General features: G+C 42.5%; 1 protein-coding gene across 1 annotated transcript in view; it reads left to right on the top strand.

Annotated features, from left to right (window-relative positions):
- Positions 1–7546: 7546 nt before the first annotated feature.
- The window catches only part of TRPC7 (transient receptor potential cation channel subfamily C member 7), a 233805-nt gene continuing 222251 nt past the window's right edge, over positions 7547–19100 (top strand). The window contains exon 1 of the mRNA XM_075900443.1: positions 7547–7682. The gene's annotated coding sequence lies outside the window, so the exon portion shown is untranslated. The remainder of the gene's footprint in view (positions 7683–19100) is intronic.

Raw genomic sequence — 19100 nt, 5'->3', positions numbered from 1 at the left:
GTACTATTGACTGTATCAATAATTTAAAATAAAAAAATACAAATAAAGCAAATATTTATTCTGATCCTTTTTACAGGTAGGTTATAATCAAACAGGCTGTGACCAATTGTGACCAGTGTATTACATACTCAATTCACTCTTGGAATTGTTCATCATCCAGTCAAACCATTTTCTGACTCATTTTATCATGTCAATCATGTTCTTTCTAAGAGTGATGATTTTCCATTTTAAGGAGGTCTTTATCAACAATCTGGCTATCTTTTAAAGTTATTTTTATTGGTAAACTATGGCTTTTTCTGTCCTGTTTCTCTAAGACTTCACCATTTATGCACGGAGCATCTGCAAGGAAAGGAATTATTAACACATTATCAAAGAATTCAAACCAAAAATATCCTCACCATAAAACAGGGGCATCTATTTAATAAACAAATAATTTAATTTTTAGTCACCTTTTCTTTCTGATGAAAAGCTGTAGATATACGTATAAAAGAAACAAATCATTGTAGAATCTCTCCTCAGAAAACAGTCTAAAAGGGGGAAAAAAGTATAGTACAAAGGACAGAAAGAAGCAGTTCTTCTTTTTTAGTCTTTTGTCAAGAGAACAAAGACAAATGTACTGCAATCAGTTGAATGTTAATGAATGCTCCAGTTGTTTGGCCTGGATAGTACAATTCCAGATGCAGCCTGTGAAAACTGTTGAATGAATTGGTTAATTTGTGCCTCACCCGCCAAGCGAAGTTTTTTTGGCTCTAAGGCTGATCATAATGCAGTAAAACTGCCATCCCTGGGAAATGCAGATAAAGATATTTAAGTGAGCAGCTGTATGAACAAATGGTCTTTTACATGTGCATTTTCTGCACTTGGCAGAAGTTCAGTTTCAGAACAGCTAGGGTGGCCTGTTCGAATTTGAGTGCAGAGGTCAGCTGAAGGTGAACATTTATGGAGATAGTCCCATTAACACTTTGGCTGTGTCTATATTGGCAAGATTTTGCACAAAAGTGGATGCTTTTGCGCAAAAACTTGCTGCCTGTCTACACTGGCCACAAGTTCTTGTGCAAGAATACTGATGTTCTAATGTAAGAAATCAGTACTTCTTGTGCAAGAACTATAATGCTCCCACTCAGCAATAAGCCCTCTTGCGCAAGTGTTCTTGTGCAAGAGGCCACGGTAGACATGAATTTCTTGCGCAAGAAAGCCCGATGTTTAAAATGGCCATCGGAGCTTTCTTGCGCAAGAGAGCATCTACAATGGCATGGATGCTTTTGCGCAAAAGCACATCTCTTACGCAAAAGCACATGCCAGTGTAGACGCTCTCTTGCGCAAATACTCGAACGCAAAAACTCTTGCGTTAAAGAGTATTTGCGCAAAATCTTGCCAATATAGATGTAGCCCTCGAGACTAACAAAAATATGAGCTTTCTTGGGCAAAACCCACTTCATCAGATGAGAATCCCAATCTAAAACGTAGGTCTGCAGTTTGAGTCAAAAAGGCCCTTGGATTCTGAGAGGAGATGGATGGAGAAGTGAATTGGAGGGTGTAGTTTAACCCTTTTGCTATGTTTGTCTATTAGTTTGTGTGTGTGTTTGAACAGGGGGACTGTATTCATGCACATTCTGCACATTTTGAAAGGGGATGGGTAAGACTGGAAGATCCATTGATCTCAGAATTAAAAGGTGATACGATGATAAAGATCAATGTCTATCTATGGCATTATCTGATTATAATATGACCATAAAACCCCTTGTTGATGCCGCTGTGTTATAGTTGCAACAAATTTTGTGCCAAATAGGACTCATGGCCAGAAAGGGTTAAACAATCCCAGGCCAAATGACTCTGAGTCAACCTGCAGAGGCATTTGAGAAAAGTATGTAAATGATAATTATGGCCATTCAGTGCTAGTTAGGCTAGAACTTTGAAATGCAAACATGTATTGTTAGAAATTAGAGGTAATAATAGTTATATGTGCTTACTTGTAACTTAGGGTGTGTCTAGACTACTGAGTTTTGTCGACAAAAGTGGACTTTTGTCGACAAAACTATACCAGCATCTACACTACCGCTGAGTTCTGTCGACATAACGTCGACAGAACTCAGCAGTTTTGTTGACGCTGGTATACCTCATTTTACGAGGCATAACACCTTCTGTCGACAGAGTTCTGTCAACAGAAGGTGTTATTGCCTGTAGGGTTGCGTCTAGACTACAGGGTTCTGTCGACAAAGCAGCTTGCTTTGTCGATGGAACTCAATGTGTCTGGACGCTCTTTGTTGACAGAAGTTTTGTCGACAGATACTGTCGACAAAACTTCTGTCGACAAAACCCGGTAGTCTAGACGTACCCTTACAGATGCAAAGCGTCTAAACAGACAGTGTCTGTCTATAGCTATACACGGCGTCCCCGCTATAAGTTGTCCTGGTATACATCCATTCCGCACTAAAGTCGTGGACACTTTTGTTTGTTTGTCTGTTTGTTGGGTGGCAATTTCTGACCAATTTGGGAGGAGAGAATGGTTTGCATTGAAAATTCACCCTGCTATAGTCACTATCTCTATATCAGGATGAACAAATTCCCCAAAGTTAAAATGGAAGTCCCAGTGTACAGTTTGGAATTGCTCTATATTGCCAAAGCTTGTTAGATTTTCCCTTTCCTACTTGAGATGGTTTTTGATTGTTTGGCTATATTCACTATTGATATAACCTCAGAATTTGCAGCATTGTGGCCTTGGGTTGGGGAGCAGTGTGTTGGAGGAGAATTTAACATCTTCTGTTGGTGTTTCTTGCTTATTTTTTAAACCTAGCCTTTTGTTTCCCCTTCTTGGAATTTACTCTTGCTTATCCTGTACACTACAGAGTCACTGTTTGGGGTTTTTTTTATGCCAGGCTTAATTGAGGCTTTCATGCCTTGAAGTGCCCATTCTCTTTATTGTGCCTTGAAAGGTGGCAAAATTACTTCCAACTAGTAAACTCTAGGGGCTGATGCATGGCATTTTATTTATATAATAGTCAGAAACAATTACAAAAATAGAAGTCCCGAATAAAAACACATGAACCAAACTTGTAATTAAAATCATTAGCTACATTTTATGCACTTTGTCTTCCTAACCACTCTGTCAAAATGATTATGCTTTGACAGGTTCAAAGAGTTAAGTGCCTGCTGTAAAACATGCATCAGTAGTGTGCCTATGTGTTTTTATCAGCTATTAAAAAACATAATGTAGTGTAACAGTCAGACTGGACAGATGTACGAGAGTGGTGGAAGGCATGTATATCGGCCCCAATGGCAAAGACCATTTTCCTGATGAGCTGAAAGAAATTGCTTCAGGTCAGTAAGGGACATCACATTCCAATTACGGGCTGCCTGTTACCTTTTAAAAACCTCTTTTCTGGTGATAGAGAAAAGCTACAGCAGGACTAGTGACAGGATAAAAAAAAGACTTCTCCTGGTTGGAAGGCTGATGTCTTCCCGACAGAGGGAGTAACCATGGTAATTAGGCCTAGGAACAATGTAGGGAGGGGGGAAGAGGGGAAAAGGGGCAATTGCCTAAAGGCCCAGTAATTCAAAGGGGCCTGGACTTCCAGTTGTCATTGTGGCAGTAGCAGCAGCTGGAGCCCTGGGCCCTTTAAAGTGCCACCAGAGGGCTACACCACGTGCTCCGTGAAGCTCTGAGGTCTGGGGGGGGGGGCATACTGTGCTCCGGATGCACTGAGGGAGGTGGAGGGGTGCTTCATGCTCCAGGCAGCATGGAGGGCTGGCTGCCCCTCACCCCTCTCTTTCAACCTGAGGCCCTGCCCCTTCAAGGAGTATGGAGCCAGGGCTCCCCCCACCATGCCCAGAGGCCTGCAAAGGCTGTCGGTTCCCCTGATGCTAATGAACACTTTGGAGATGGATTGGCACCCAGAGACCAGCATAACGAGGCATTCCCTCACGGAGGGGCAGGAAAAGGTATTCCCTTTCCTGTGTAATGAACTTGTTTCTTTTTGTGTGGCTGAAAACGATTCCTTGGGCCTACCATGAGACCTGCCTTGCAAACGTGGAAGAATAAAAACCCAAGTGAGGAATAAAAACTCTGAGAATATAAAAACAGCCATACTGAGACAGACCAACGGTCCATATAGCCACATATACTGTATTCCAACAGTGGCCTTTGTCAGATGGCGTGGAAGGAATGAACAGAACAGGCAATCCATGGAATGATCCATCCCTTGTCATCCACTCCCAGCTTCTGGCCATGAGAGCTTGAGGACACCTTAATATGGGACTGCATCCCAGTGTGTCTTGATTAATAGTCTCTTAGGCTATGTCTACATTGCACACTTATTTGAAAATAATACTGTGACGGGGCGAGAGCGCCCCGCACTGAGGAAAGTCTTGGACCACGCCGCGGAGAACAAGCGGCGGGTCCAGAGAGCACCGGCAAAGCAGGGAGGCCGGCAGGGTCAGGGTGGAACAGGGGGGAGAGCATCTGCAGCGCAAGGGGCGCAGGAGAGGAGTGGCCGGAGACGCGGGGTGATGACGTCACCGGCCGCGCCATGGCAAGGATGTCAAAAGGAGCACCTGAAGGTGCAGTGGGAGATGACGTCCCCGGACTCCTCGGCAGGGAGTTCAAAAGGGAGTAGGGGGCAAGAAGAAGGGGGACAGAGGGAGGCGTGGCCAGAAGGACGGGACGCAGGAGGCCGGCCAGGAACCGGACAGGGCTGAGGAGAGTGGTGAGTCCTACCCCCTGTTGAGTGGGGTCTAGCTCCAGTGATGGGGAAAGAAGTGGCCCAGAGCAGGGCTGTGGAACCTGTGAGCAGGTGGGTTTATGGGTTACAGCCCCATCCACTGAGCAGGGGTAAATCGAGCCCAGCCCAGGGCCCTAAGGCAGGGGGGAGTGAGGGTGGGCCCGAGCCCACTTACCCCTTCACTGGGAGTGATTCGTAAACCCTACATGGGTGATGGTTTAGAGGGCGCCAGATTGCCTGCCAGGCCTATTGGAACATGGCAGCTCGAACGGTGGGGAGTAGGACGGGTTGGTATAACGTGTCTGGGGATAAAGACCCATAAAACCCGGCACCCAACAAACGATATCGGGGTGATCGCCGGGCATCTAGGAGGAACTTTGTACAAATACGTTATTTCAGAATAACAGAGTGCCCATCTACACAGCAAGCCTGTTATTTCACAATAATGGGCTTCTTACTTCAACTTCTGTAACCCTCATTTCACGAGGAGTAAGGGAAGTCGAAGGAAGAGTGTTCTTCCTTCAACCTCCTGCTGTGCAGACAGCACTAAAAGTCGAGTTAAGGTACTGCGACTTCAGCTACGCAAATAACATAGCTTCAGTTGTGTATCTTAACTTGACCTTAGCCCGCAGGGTAGATGTACCCTTATTGTCCTACTGTCCATGAATTTATTTAACCAATCTTTTTTGAACCCTGTTATAGTTTTTGTCTTCACAACATGCCCTGGCAAGGAGTTTCACAGGCTGACTGTGCATTATGTGAAGAAGTACTTCCTTATGTTTGTTTGAAATCTCCTGCCTATTAATTTCATTTGGTGACCATCTGGTTCTTGTGCCATGTGCAAATAACACTTCTTTATTCACTTTGTGCACAGCATTTTTGATTTCGTAGACCTTGATCATAACACCAGTAATCTCTTTCCCAAGTTGAAAAGACTAAGTCTTTTTAATTTTTTTCTCATATAGAAGCTGTTAATCAGCTTGGTTAATCAGTTTGATTATTTTTTGGTACCTTTTCCAATTCTCTAATATCATTTTTGAGATGAGACTTCCAGAATTCAAGGTGTGAGTGTGCCATGGATGTATTTAGTGCCATTATGATATTTTCTTTCTTATTATCTATCCCTTTCCTAATGTTTGCTAACATTCTTCGCATTTTGTTTGTCTGTTTGCTTCTGCACACTGAGCAGACATTTTCAGAGAATAATCCACATTCTCTTTCTTGAGTGGCAGCAACTAATTTCGATCCCTCATTTTGTATTTATAGTTGGTATTTTGTTTTCCAATGTGCATTACTTTGCATTTATCAACATTTTGAATTTCATCTGCCATTTTTTCCCAGTTATCCAATTTTGTGAGATTCCTTTGTAATTCTTCATAGTCTGCTTTGGACTTAATTGTTTTGCTTATTAATTTTGTATCATCTGCAAATCTTGCCATTTTTCTTTTCTATAATTTATGAATTTGTCCCGGGGAGGACACGCCCGTTTCCCTTTCTCCATTCTGAAAACTGATCAATTATTCCTGCTTTTTGTTGCCTGCCCTAATGAGTTACTGATCCATGAGAGGATCGTGCCTCTTATCCCATGACTGCTTACAAGCCTTTGGTAATGAACCATGTCAAAAGTTTTCTGAAAGTCCAAGTACACTGTATCCATTGGATCACCCTTGTCTCTGTTTGATGACCCCTTGAAGAAATCCAATAGATTGATGAGGTATGATTTCCGTTTACAAAAGCCATGTTGACTCTTCCCCAACAAATTGTGTTCATCTGTGTGTCTGATAATTGTGTCCTTTACTATAGTTTCAGCCAATTTTCCTGCTACCAAAGTTAGACTTAACATCTTGTAATTTTCAAGATTGCCGCAGGAGCCTTTTTTAAAAATTGTTGCCACATTAACTTTCCTCCTGTATCTGCTATAGAAGCTGATTTAAGTGTTTGGTTACATACCACGCTATGCAATTTCTTAGTAGAGTGCCTTCAAATGATTCTCTCTGGTTCTAGTGACTTAGTACTATTTAATTTTTTAATTTGTTTCAAAATCTCACCTACTGATGCTTTGATCTGAGAGCGTTCGTCAGATTCATCCCCTAAAAAGAAATGGCTCACATGAAGGAATCTCCTTCCTATCCTCTCCAGTGAATACTGATGTGCAAAAAACTCCAATGCCTCACCCCTTAAACCCCAACTCATTTAGCTTTTCTGCAATGGTTTTATCTTCATTGAGTACTCTTTTAGCAGTTCAGTCATTCAGCAGTCCCATTGATTGGCATGCTTTCTGCTGCAGATGTATTTAATGTTTTGTGTTGTTTTTGTTAGCTGGTTTTCAAATTCATTCATGGCCTGCCTAATTGTATATTAATACTTGACCTGCTGGAGTCTATGCTCCTTTCTGTTTTCATTGTTAAGATTCAACTTTAAAATTTTAAAGCATGCCCTTTTCACAGCTAACCACTTATTTTACTTTGTTTAGCTCTGATAGCACTATTTTTGGTCCTCTTGCTATGTGTTTTAATTTGGGGTTGTGACAGGGCGCCTGCCCTGCACTGGCCCTTTAACACCAGGACTCCGGCCTGGAGCCAGGGCTAGCAGAAAGGAGACCAGCGGGAGCTAGTTAGGACTAGAGAGAGCCCAGCTGGCAAAGATCCCGGACTGCAAGAGTGGCTGGTAGAAGCCAGCTGAACCCATTAGGGCGAGGACGAGCACAGCTGGCACGTATATATAGAGAAGACCAGGTTGCTCAGGAGGGGAGAGAGAGAGAGAGGGAGGCAGGCAGGCAGGCAGGCAGGCAGGCAGGCAGGCAGGCAGGCAGGCTAGTGAGGGGCTGTGGAGGAAGCAGGAGCTCCCAGGAGGGAACTCCGCTGGGGATAGCCAGCAAGGGCTGGGAGAAGGCCAGCTAAGGCTACCCTGACGAGGGGCCGGAGGCAAGGCCCGGGCTTGGAGGCAGGTCACAGCCTGGCTTAGGTAAGCGGGGCCGCGGAGATAATCCCAAATGCCTATGATGAGCATCCCATCCAGACTATAACTTGCCCTGCGAGGGGCTAGATGAGGACAGTCAGGGGGCACTGGGGTGTGGACCCCAGACAGAACCCCTGACAGGGGTATACATTTAATTTGAGTCTCTCTTACAGTATTTTGAAAAAAGTTTCCATGCAGCTTGTAAGCATTTCAGTTTTTTGACTGGGACTGATTTACTCCAGGCCCTGCCTGCCAGAAGGGAAAATGCTGTTCCCAGCAAGAAAAAGGAGAAGCCTTGACACAATATGTATGCATTACTTAGGAAAAATGACACCTAGGTCTAAATTTAGCTTAATTACTATCAGAGACAGCTCCTTGTATAATAACAGTATTTTCTAATCTCCAGCCCAGATCTGAGACATTTTTTCAATTGGTTTCTATTCTCACACTAGATGAAATACCTTGTTTTCCAATGATGACTGTGGTTATACTCAATATCAATCTTTCCTATTCTGACATACAATTCCTCTTGTATGTGTGAGCTCTAATTCTGAAGTTTTTGAGCATTCAAAGCTCTCAGTGAAGCTTTGCTTGTAATGAGTGAATGATCTGAACCACAATGAACATCTATGGACTGTGACTAAGATCAGGGTATTTGTCCTACTGTAGACTGGTGCATAAATACTAATTTTTAAAATCGCATTATTATAATAATCACTAAACGATCATGTCTATGTGACACTGCTTTTTATCTGTGCTTTTCTTGTTTTCATTTACTGGGCCTTCTTATTTTCTGTGAGATAATGTTACTAGGGGTGATAATTGGGGATGCTATCTTTGTAACGAGAAAGGTAATTAGCATCTTTGTTAAGGCCCATTTGTAAAGTGTCAAATTTAAGCATGAATGACAGTTCTGAGGTTTCCCTTTGTAGTCTGGTGTTAAAGTCTCTTGGAAGTAAGATACATGTAGTAATGTCGTTAAGACTATGCCCAGGTTGGTTGAAATGAAAAGAAACTGGTTTATCTTTGTGAAGATGTCTGATGTCTGATTTATGGACTTTAATTCTTTGGCGAAGCGTCTGAGAAGTTTGTCCAATATACATACCAAAAGGACACTGTTGGCACATGATAGCATAAATTATATTTCTGGATGAACAGGAATATGTTTTCTTGATTTTGTTACTGACATGGTTAGGTCCAGTGATGGTGTCACCAGAGTAAATATGTGGACAAAGTTGGCAACGGGATTTGTTGCAAGGGAAAGTTCCAGGGTTGGTATTGGTGTGGTATATCCTGTGGTTGTTGGTAAGAATCATCCTGAGGTTAGGTGGTTGTCTATAGGTGACTGAGTCTGTCCCCCAGAGCCTCTCGGAGTGTAGTATCCTGTTCCAGTATTGGTTGTAGGTTATTGATAATGCATTGGATGGGTTTAAGTTTGGGCCTAAAGGTGATGACAAGTGGTGTTCTATTGTTGGTTTACTTGGGCCTGTCTTGAAGTAGATGGTTTCTGGGTATTCATCTGGCTCTTTCAATTTGTTTTTTTATTTCCCCCGGTGGGTAATTGAGATTTACAAATACTTGGTAGAGATCCTGAAGTTTCTGGTCTCTGTCAGTGGGATTAGAACAGATGCGGTTGTACCTAAAGGCTTGGCTATAGACGATGGATTGTATGGTGTGTCCTGGATGGGAGCTGGAGGCATGTAGGTAACTGTAGGAGTCAGGGGGGGTTTCTGTAGAGAGCGGTATTTAATTTACCATTAGTAATTTGTACTGTGGTGTCCAGGAAATGGATCTCTCGTGTAGTATGGTCCAGGCTGAGATTGATGGTGGGATGTAGGTTGTTAAAGTCTCTGTGGAATGCGTCCAGTGTTTCTTGGCCAAGGGTCCAGATCATAAAGATGTCATCAATGTAGAGTAAGTAAAGGAGAGGTAAAAGGGGACAGGATCTGAGGAAACGTTGTTCTAAGTCAGCAATAAAGATGTTAGCATACTGCAGGTACCCATGGCTGTGCCGCTGATCTGGAGGTATGAGTTGTCCCCAAATTGGAAATAATTGTGGGTGAGAATAAAGTTACATAGGTCTGCTACCAGATTGGCTGTAGTATCCTCTGGGATAGTGTTTCTAATTGCTTGTAGTCCATCTTCATGTGGGATATTGGTGTACAGAGGGGCAAGGATGGTGTTATCAGGAAGGTTATCGATGTTTTGTAGTTTTCTCAGGAAGACAGTAGTATCTCAGAGAAAGCTGGGAGTGTTGGTTGCATAAGGTTTATTGGAAAAACCTACTTCTTCCGATGACCTTGCATGGAGAAAAAAGGGGGAATCCTCACAATTTAGAACAGAAAAAGAAGGGAGAGGGGATAAATTACCAGTCATTTGTAGTGACAGTGCTAATGAGGTTAATTGAGTGGGCTGGAAGTGTCCCATACTTAGCTTTTGATGTGAATGGAGGTGTTGAATGTAAGTAAAGCTGGTTTTATAATGGGCCATCCAGTTTAAGTCTTTGTTCAAGCCTAGGGAAAGTGTCAAATTTGCATATGAAGGTCAAGTTCACACTCTCTCTCTCTCTCTCAGATTATGAATGGTGAAACTACTCTTTTGCTCATATTAGTCAAACATTTCATCCAAAAATGGATGAAGTAAAATGTGATTCTAGGGTCCGGTAATTGTTACGTGAAACAAGAAAAGCTGTGAGACACTTCCAATTAATTAATACATATTTTTAAAAAGGAACTATAGCCTCTTCTGGAAATTTCGTATTTCTTGGCTAAAACTGTGCCACTGGCATAAAAGTTAACAGAGTTGACAAAAGTGAGTCAACTTGGCAATATGCCCAAGGCTCACTGGTATTTCGGAAGTCTAGTGGACTATAATGTTTTTTAACATTACATTAAGGTTTTCAAGTTCTATTTTGAGACCATTTTTATTTCCTCCTGGGCTATTTTTAAAGGCAGTCTATTAACACAATCCAGTTCCCTAGTGAAATGTTATATATCTTTTGTAATATAGTATGAATTAAATGGAAACACTTTTTCTTTATTAGCTCATTTATGAACTTAGATGGAAAAAACCCACCTTCCACTTTGTTTCAGATTTTTTTCCTTATAAGTTATTTGCCAGGAAGTGAGCTGCTTTACTAAATTCAAGGTTAGTACCTGGCTTTCAGTATGATAGGATAGTGGGTATGTCTACACTAGCTCAGTTCCACGAGGAGTACCGGTAGTTCGAATTAGAGATCCTAATTCGAACTACCTACTCCGTGCCGCGTGTAGCCGTGGGCACAGAGTTGGACTAAGAGGGATTTAAAAATGGCAGTGCCCGGGAAGATGCAAATGAAGCCTGGGATATTTAAAACCCGGGCTTCATTTGCAACTCCGGTTGCCCTCATTTGCCTAGCTAGCTCGAACTAATGAGCTAGTAGAGACATACCCAAAGCTAGCTCTGTAAAGAAAATGTTGCACTGAGACTGGGGAGGAATACATTAAAGACAGTGAGATACAATGAGGTAATATCTGTTACTGGACCAACTTCTGACAAACTTTCAAACTTACACATAACTCTTCTTTAGGTCAGCTCTGTGTAAACTCAAAAGCTTGATTCTGATGACTAGAAGATGGTCCAATAATAGATATTATCTCACACACCTTGTCTCTTTAATCTCCTGGGACCAACAAAGCTACAACCAAACTGGGTACAACAAAAAGATTGTGAGGCACTCAAATACAAGGGCAATGGAGCCATATAAGTACTTAAGATGGATGCAAGCATCATTCAGTTTTACATATAAGGGAATTGATAGGTTGCACAAGTCCACTTTGACAGAGATCAGAAAAGAAACTTAACTTTTTAATATCAACCATTTTAGCAACACCACCTTATAGAACAAAAGTGCCAGACCTATGAAGTTGCCTATCCTGTTTGTAGCCACTGCACCGGGCTCCTTCTCAGAATCAGGAATATAACGTAGGGTTCATCATTCCTAATATTCTTCTGATGGCTAGAAAATAGTTGTATAAGCCACTGGTAAAATGTGTGGTACGTCACCATCTAGCGATTTGTCCAGACAGAGAATAACAGTTTTTTATTGCTACCAAATTGCTTCTATGGCACATGTGGTAGAGGACTGTGCTGAGGATTTGAATTCCTGACCTTATTAAAATAAATGGGAGTTTTGCCTTTGAGTTTAACAGGAATAGGATTTCACTCCTGCATTCCAGCACTGCTGATGGATCCATTCAAATGATCACTATAGAATGTGATCAGGAGTCAAATTTTGGTGAGAGGGTTTTTCGCGTTAAAAAAAACCGTAGGAAATTACAATACAAAAAAACAAGTTAAAAGAACATCAAGCAGCAAAATCAAGAACTCAACTATTAGATCATGCCAGAATTAAGGTTGCCACTTTAATTCATTTTCATTGCATGTATGACTTATAATACATCTTTTAATTACACAGTCATGTATTATTTTTGTTATAGGACCCTTGCTTCATTCAGTCCATAGGTTGGACAAAGACTAAGGCACACAGTTGTAAAAAGACAAGGTATTCTCTTATGGTTTGTGCACTGGATTGGGACCAAGAGAGAGCTAAGGTCTGTCTCAGACTTCCTATGTGATGCCTGGCAAGAATGTGAAAATACATGTGCTCAAGGAGGCTGAATTAAGGTTGCAAGAACCACCTCAATTCTGTCAACCATACTGCGTCTTTATATGCAGATTTTTTATGTAATTTCTTATATTAGTATATAATAGGTAAGAATATTTCCTTTTGCTGCATTGCAAGCTTCTCCATTCATCGTTGACTCATTTGGCAGCTCAAAACAAAGAAACAGCTTGGTTCAATATCTGTTGGCCCTGATCTACACTATTTCAAAATAACAAGCAAAGCATTCACTCTACCAAGCCCATTATTTCCAAATAACAGGCTGGTTATTTCGAAATAATAATTCCTTCTTTCCATGAGGAATAACACTTATTTTGAAATAGTCATTTTGAAATAACAGTACTGTGGATGCTCCACTGCTGCTATTTCAAAATAACTACTCACCAGAGTCAATCAAAGTAATTACTTCCCAGTCCTTCCTGGGGCTTTAATTTGAGGCTCCACATTAAGGGAGCCTACCTTGGATTAATTTTGAGGCTTCCCCCTAGTGTGGACACGCTATATTGAAGTAGTTATTTTGGGAGATGATATTTCCAAATAATTTCCTAATGTAGACATGCCCTTTATGTGAGGAGCTGACTGAAATTTCAGTGTTGAAATGTCTTCCAATCATGAGAGATTTTCCCCTTTCATTTGGAGCTGCCACTGGCTTAGAGTCTCATAATTAATGTTTTAAGGCTCGTAAAACCTAAAGGAGAAAATGAAAGCTTCTTTAGTCTGAGAGGAGCGAGCAAAGTTGACTGGGTTTCAGGTACTTGCTACAGAGTTCATTCACATTTTGATTATATTTTTTCTTGGTTTTTGTAAACAATAAGAACAGAGTTAATATTTAGTTGGATTTATTTCCATAGCTGTAGTTGTGAGCTTTGTGAAAAGCCTTTGAAAAATGGCCATTAATATGGATACAATTTCATTTGTTTTTATTGGACTGCGTTATGTGGATGTATAGAGATTTCATCATATAGCAAATTAATCTTTTACACATCAATAAAGTATGATCAGTTGCTCCACTACTTTGTCTCTTTATTTCTGCCATTCTCTGGGCCCAATCCTGCTCCCAGTGAAATCGATTATCTTTTGTCTGATCCAGCTTCAGGGTAATAGGATCCAATCCCTTAGTCTCTTTTTTTCTAAGCACTGATCAATGGGGGATTGTTTGTACAATTGGACACGTGTCTGGTATATAAAGGCCTGATCCTACAAACCATTATTCCCACGAGTAGCATTCTTTTTACATGTTAGAGCAGAGACAGAGTTTAAGTCCCTTCTATTAGACTCTTGAGTTTTTCAAGTTATAGTATTTTTTAACCTTGGGGATGCAAAATTCCTATTCTTTATATGGCCCCTTCCATTAGGGAGCCTTGCTCAAAGCAATATTGATATTTGAGTCAGTCTAATGAATACATGGAAGAGAAAATGACCAGTAAACAATGCCATTAGAAATGGAGTGAACATTTTGAAAACAACTATTTCAATTTGTTCATCTCTGTAATGAGGAGGCATGGCCTTCCTCTGAGTGACTGGGAGGGGACCACAACATGCTCCCAGTGGGCTGACCCAGGGAAGCCATCAGAAGTGGAAGGGCAGTACAGGAAGGGGAAGTACAAAAAGTGGTCCCTGACCCTCAGTTGGGTTGGAGTCACCCCAGGAGATGGACGTGACCTGCCTGTTCCTGGGTCCAGCCATGAGACCACTGAGGCTGCCTCCTGAGGATGGGATGGACAGAGCTCACAGTACTATTGGCCAGTCAAGATGCTGAGGAGTTGCCAGGGCAGCCACCTGAGGACTGACTGGATCTCCCTGGGCTGCCAGCTGACAGAAACACTGAGAAGCTGCTGCGGCTGCCCCTTGCACACTGGCTAGAGCTTCCCAAGATGACTGACACAGGTACACCCGTGGGGAAGAGGAGGAAGAAGCCCAGCAACTGTCTGGTTGGAAGCTGGCTAGATACAAGGTCAACGTGTTGCGGATGGGTCTCCACTAAGGATGTTAAATATCAGTTAATTGAATAGTCGGTTAACCTCATAACTTTTTATCGGTTAGTCGACTATTCTATAGTCCCCGGGGATGAGGCTGGCAGCCAGTGCCTTCCATCCTCACTCCTGAGGAGCCCCCTGCCACTCTGTGCTGCTGCCTCTATATCAGAGGCAGCAGCGTGGAGTGCCAGGTGGGAGCTGGTCCGCAAGGGGAGCCAATTTAAAAACCAGCTCCCCTCACAGACTGACTGCCTGTCACCCTGCACCCGGGGGTGGGGCAGAGCTGAGCTCACAGACCCCATGCGAGCTGGAACTGAGCTGGGCTGTATGCCCGCCACGCACTTAATATGCTTTAAATGCAGAGCTGCAGCAGGGGTAGGTCCCAGACTTGGCACGAGCCAGGACTTAATCATGCTGCTGGCCAGCCTGCTAAAAATATACCGGCAAAGGAGGGTGAAGGAAATGCTTGTAGTCTATAGCATTAAACTATAAGCTTTTGCTTATCAGTTAATTGACTACACTATTTGGGTATGTCTAGACTACATGGCTCTGTTGACGGAGCCATGTAAACTAGTTTACCAGGCACAGGCAAAGAAGCTGGGATTTAAATAATCCCCGCTTCATTAAAATAAACATGGCCGCCGGGCTGTGCCGACGATCAGCTGATTCGGCACAGTGCAGTAGTCTAGATGCAGATTGGTCGGCTGAGGAAGCCTTTGCTGACCGATCTCTTATGCTTTGTAAAACGAGGCTTACAGGATTGGTCAGCAAAGGTTTCTCCAGCTGACCAATCCGCGTCTAGACTACCGCACTGTGTTGGATCAGCTGATCATTGGTACAGCGCGGCGGCAATGTTTATTTTAATGAAGCGGGGATTATTTAAATCCCTGCTTCTTTGCCTATGCCAGGTAAACTAGTTTACATGGCTCCGTCGATGGAGACATGTAGTCTAGACATATCCTTACATTCCTAGTCTCCACTGACCCCGTGGCAGACCACTTGCCCCGATAAGGCCCTGGGCTGGGATGCAGGGAAGGTTGGTGGGCTCGCATTCCCCTACCACTCCACACCTGGGGTGGCAGTATTCTCCCTCAGGCCAGCAGGCCTGCACTCCTCAGGCAATCATACCTGAGCTCCATTGACTCTTAATGGTGCGTGCCCTTCCCTGAGCCCCTTAGATTTTATTGGTTCTCATGCCATATTGGGGCTCCCAGACTTCTTAGCTATTCTGCCTTGATCACAGGCCAGAGCCCACTCATTGCTTTGCTACCCTGTTCTGACAGGGCCTGGGAATCATGGAAGGCCATACTGTTCTGCCTGTCCAGAGAACACGAGCACTAGGAGAAGCTAATTCTGCCCTCTTGCCCCATTTGAGCTCCCCTTTTACAGGTATTGCAACAACAAGGAGGTGTGGCCTCCTGCAAACACTGACAGGAGGGCTGTCCATGCAGCCTACAATCGCTGAGAGTAGTTATAAGTAGGGCTCAGAGAATATCCTCAAATAAAACATCATCCAAAGAATAAAGGATTGTTGGCAATGTCTGAAAATGAAGGGACACTTGCTACTTAATGACTTTGCCCTTTCAAAGTTTTATTAAGGCTTCACACTGCTTAAGAGTGGAGTAAAAGAAATATCAACAGACTGCAGTTCCATAAAAACTTATTTCCCTTTGGTGCAGTTTAAGTAGTTCTCTGAAGGACAGACAAGGTTAGCTGGTGACTTTCCAGAGACCCTATTTTAGCACAATCAGATGTGCCATTATTTTATTTATTTATGTGTTTGCATTATCACTTGCCTGTTGTGACACTCTGCTAAGGATCCTCTGGTTTTCCATCCAGATTGCAGTGTGTGAATTTACCCAGCAAGGATCAGAGTAGTCCCAGCAGATCTAATCCCCTTTTTGAAATCATGTTCAAGTTAATGCTTAATTATTTTATACAATGAGGCTGCCACATGGCATTTGTGTCTGGAGCTCTCTCCTGCTCCTATTGGAGTTAATAACAAAACTAATTCCTTCTATATTTTATCTATTGATCTATCGATAAAATATACATTCAGGCTATGTCTGTACTGCACTCTCTTGTGCAAGAAAATATGCAAATGAGGCAAAGCGGTGAATATTGCCGTGCCTCATTTGCATACCGAATGAGCTGCCACTTTTGTACAAGGGCCTTTTGTGCAAAGAGGAGCCATCTATATGGCTCCTTTTTGCACAACACAACTCTCTTGCACAAGAGCCATTCTGCCGCTTTTTTTCTGGCAGAACGGCTCTTGCACAAGAGGGGATTTTGCGCAAAAAAGAGCTGTGTAAATGGCTCTTTTTTGTGCAAAAGCCCCTTGGGCAAAATAGTGGTTCATTAAGTATGCAAATGAGGCACAGCGATATTCACCGCTTCACCTCATTTGCATATTTTCTTGCACAAGAAAGTGCAGTACAGACGTAGCCATAGACATACACTTCCCATCCTTTTTCTGCAATGGCAGCACATATAACCAGTCTGTTAATTCACAGGCCTGCATCACTGGCAATATGGTGGCATCACCACAAAATTGTGGGAATTATTATACCCTAACCAGTCACACTGGCCTTTCTTCTTCAGTTTGAGAACTCAGACAGAGTGCGGAATAAGGATTAGTGGTACAGTACAGGTTGGGATGCAAAGTAGCTGTTAGCATACAGAGCTCCAGGATATACCAGCGGAACAGCACCCCATCTCCTCTCACTAGCAAGGGGAGGTATCTGAGAGACTGAATGGAATTGTCTACACTATTGCTTTTGATGCCATTGTATCAACCTAAATCTACAAATCGTGGCTCTGAGACTCACTGCCCTGGGAGAAGGGGAGCGGTTTTGTTTTGCAGCGTAGGCAAACACGTGGCTAATGCTCCAAGTCATGCCATCGAGAAGCAAGGCTGGAATTTGGTAGATCACAAGAAATGCAACTGTCTGCCCTCTGTATGGCTAGACAGTGTTGCTATTTCAGGATACCAGAAGTATCCCGAAATAGCTATTCCACATCTTTAAATGTACCTGTTATTTCTAAAAAGATTTTGAAATAACAGATGTGCTATTCCGGCATCCCTGTAACCTTTGTTCCACAGCAGTGAAGGGAAGTTTTGGAATAGTGCTTTATTTTTGAAATAAGCTATTTTGAAATTAGATCGAAATAAGATATGCAACTTGCGTAGCTCAAATTGTGTATCTTATTTCGACCTACGGGTGCAGTGTAGAGGCCCCCTGTGTGTGTTTGCAAGGGTTGGGAGAGGAAGATGGGAGTATCCATAGAAGAATTCCCCAACCCTGAAGAGCTTCTGCACCAAGGCCAGGTACACTGTTTCTGCACCAAAACTTCTGTGCTGAGAGAAAAGTTTGTGTCTGGTAACTTTAAATCTATGAGAATAATTAACCAAAAGAGCTATAAAGAGATGAAATTCAACCATTCCCAGTGCTCCAGGTACTGTTCCTGATATTAATCCTGTAATTTAGCACAGTACAAAATATCTAATTTCCATTTGATGAGGGTTTTACTTTTTAATAACAAAAATACATAATAATGTCCTCTTGAAACTTCCCGGAGGGTGTTGAACATGAGGAGAAAACGGTTCCAAAAGTAAGTTACACTTTTATAATGGCAATTTCTGTTCCCTCTGCATAATCCAAACTTGTGTGATTGTCAATAGAATGTTTAGCTTCTTAACAGGCAAGTATAACATTTATAACAATGGATGGACTTACTTTGTTGTTTTTTTAAGGATTTGTTTAGCTGTACTGTGGATTTAAAAGCTTCAGAGGGGTAGTCTGTAACTGGAAAAGCTTAAACAATGAATAGTCTAGTAACATCTTAGGGTACGTCTAAACTACATGGCTCCGTCGACGGAGCCATGTAGATTTGTTTTTTTGGCAAAGAGAAATGAAGCCGCGATTTAAATAATCGCAGCTTCATGTAAATTTACATGGCTACCGCGCTGAGCCAACAAACAGCTGATCAGCTGTTTGTCGGCTCAGCGCGCTAGTCTGGACGCTCCCCTGTCGAAATGAAAGCCTTTTATCGACATCCCCGGTAAACCTCATCCTGAGGCACAACGGGGATGTCGATAAAGGGCTTTCAGGTCGGCGCGGGAGCATCCAGACTAGCGCGCTGAACCAACAAACAGCTGATTAGCTGTTTGTCGGCTCAGCACGGCAGCCATGTAAATTTAAATGAAGCCGCGATTATTTAAATCACGGCTTCATTTCCCTTTGCCTACAACCCTCATCTACATGGCTCCATTGATGGAGCCATGTAGTTTAGACACAGCCTTAAAGACTAACAAAACATGTAGATGGTATCACAAGCTTTCGTGGGAAATGGGTTGTACACTTGAAGGCTCATGATACCATCTACACGTTTTGTTAGTTTTTAAGGTGCTACTAGACTATTTGTTGTTTAAGTTTTTCCAGTTACAGACTAACTCGGCTACCTCTCTGAAGCTTTTAAATCCACAGTACAGCTAAACAAATCCTGCAACTGCATCTCCATGGACAGAACCCTACATTAGCATAGGCACCAGTGAGATCAACTGGGCCGGTACAATGAGATAGTTTCTGCCCAAGCAATCATGGGAAAGAACAAATCTTAAGTATGTAACTTGTGAGAACAAAAATGGTAGCCGCTCTTCCTTAACTAACTTCCTTCCCTGACTTTCTATTATTAAGTGTACGCTCCCCATTATAACCTAAATATTATCAGATTTTCTTCTACTAAAGCACCTGACCTAAAGTGAACAGGGCTATTGTTAATCCA

The sequence above is a fragment of the Pelodiscus sinensis genome, chromosome 17 (assembly GCF_049634645.1).
Source record: "Pelodiscus sinensis isolate JC-2024 chromosome 17, ASM4963464v1, whole genome shotgun sequence".
NCBI classification, from domain to species: Eukaryota; Metazoa; Chordata; order Testudines; family Trionychidae; genus Pelodiscus; species Pelodiscus sinensis.
The sequence above is the reverse complement of the archived record's forward strand: the minus strand, read 5'-3'. Positions and strand labels throughout refer to the sequence as shown.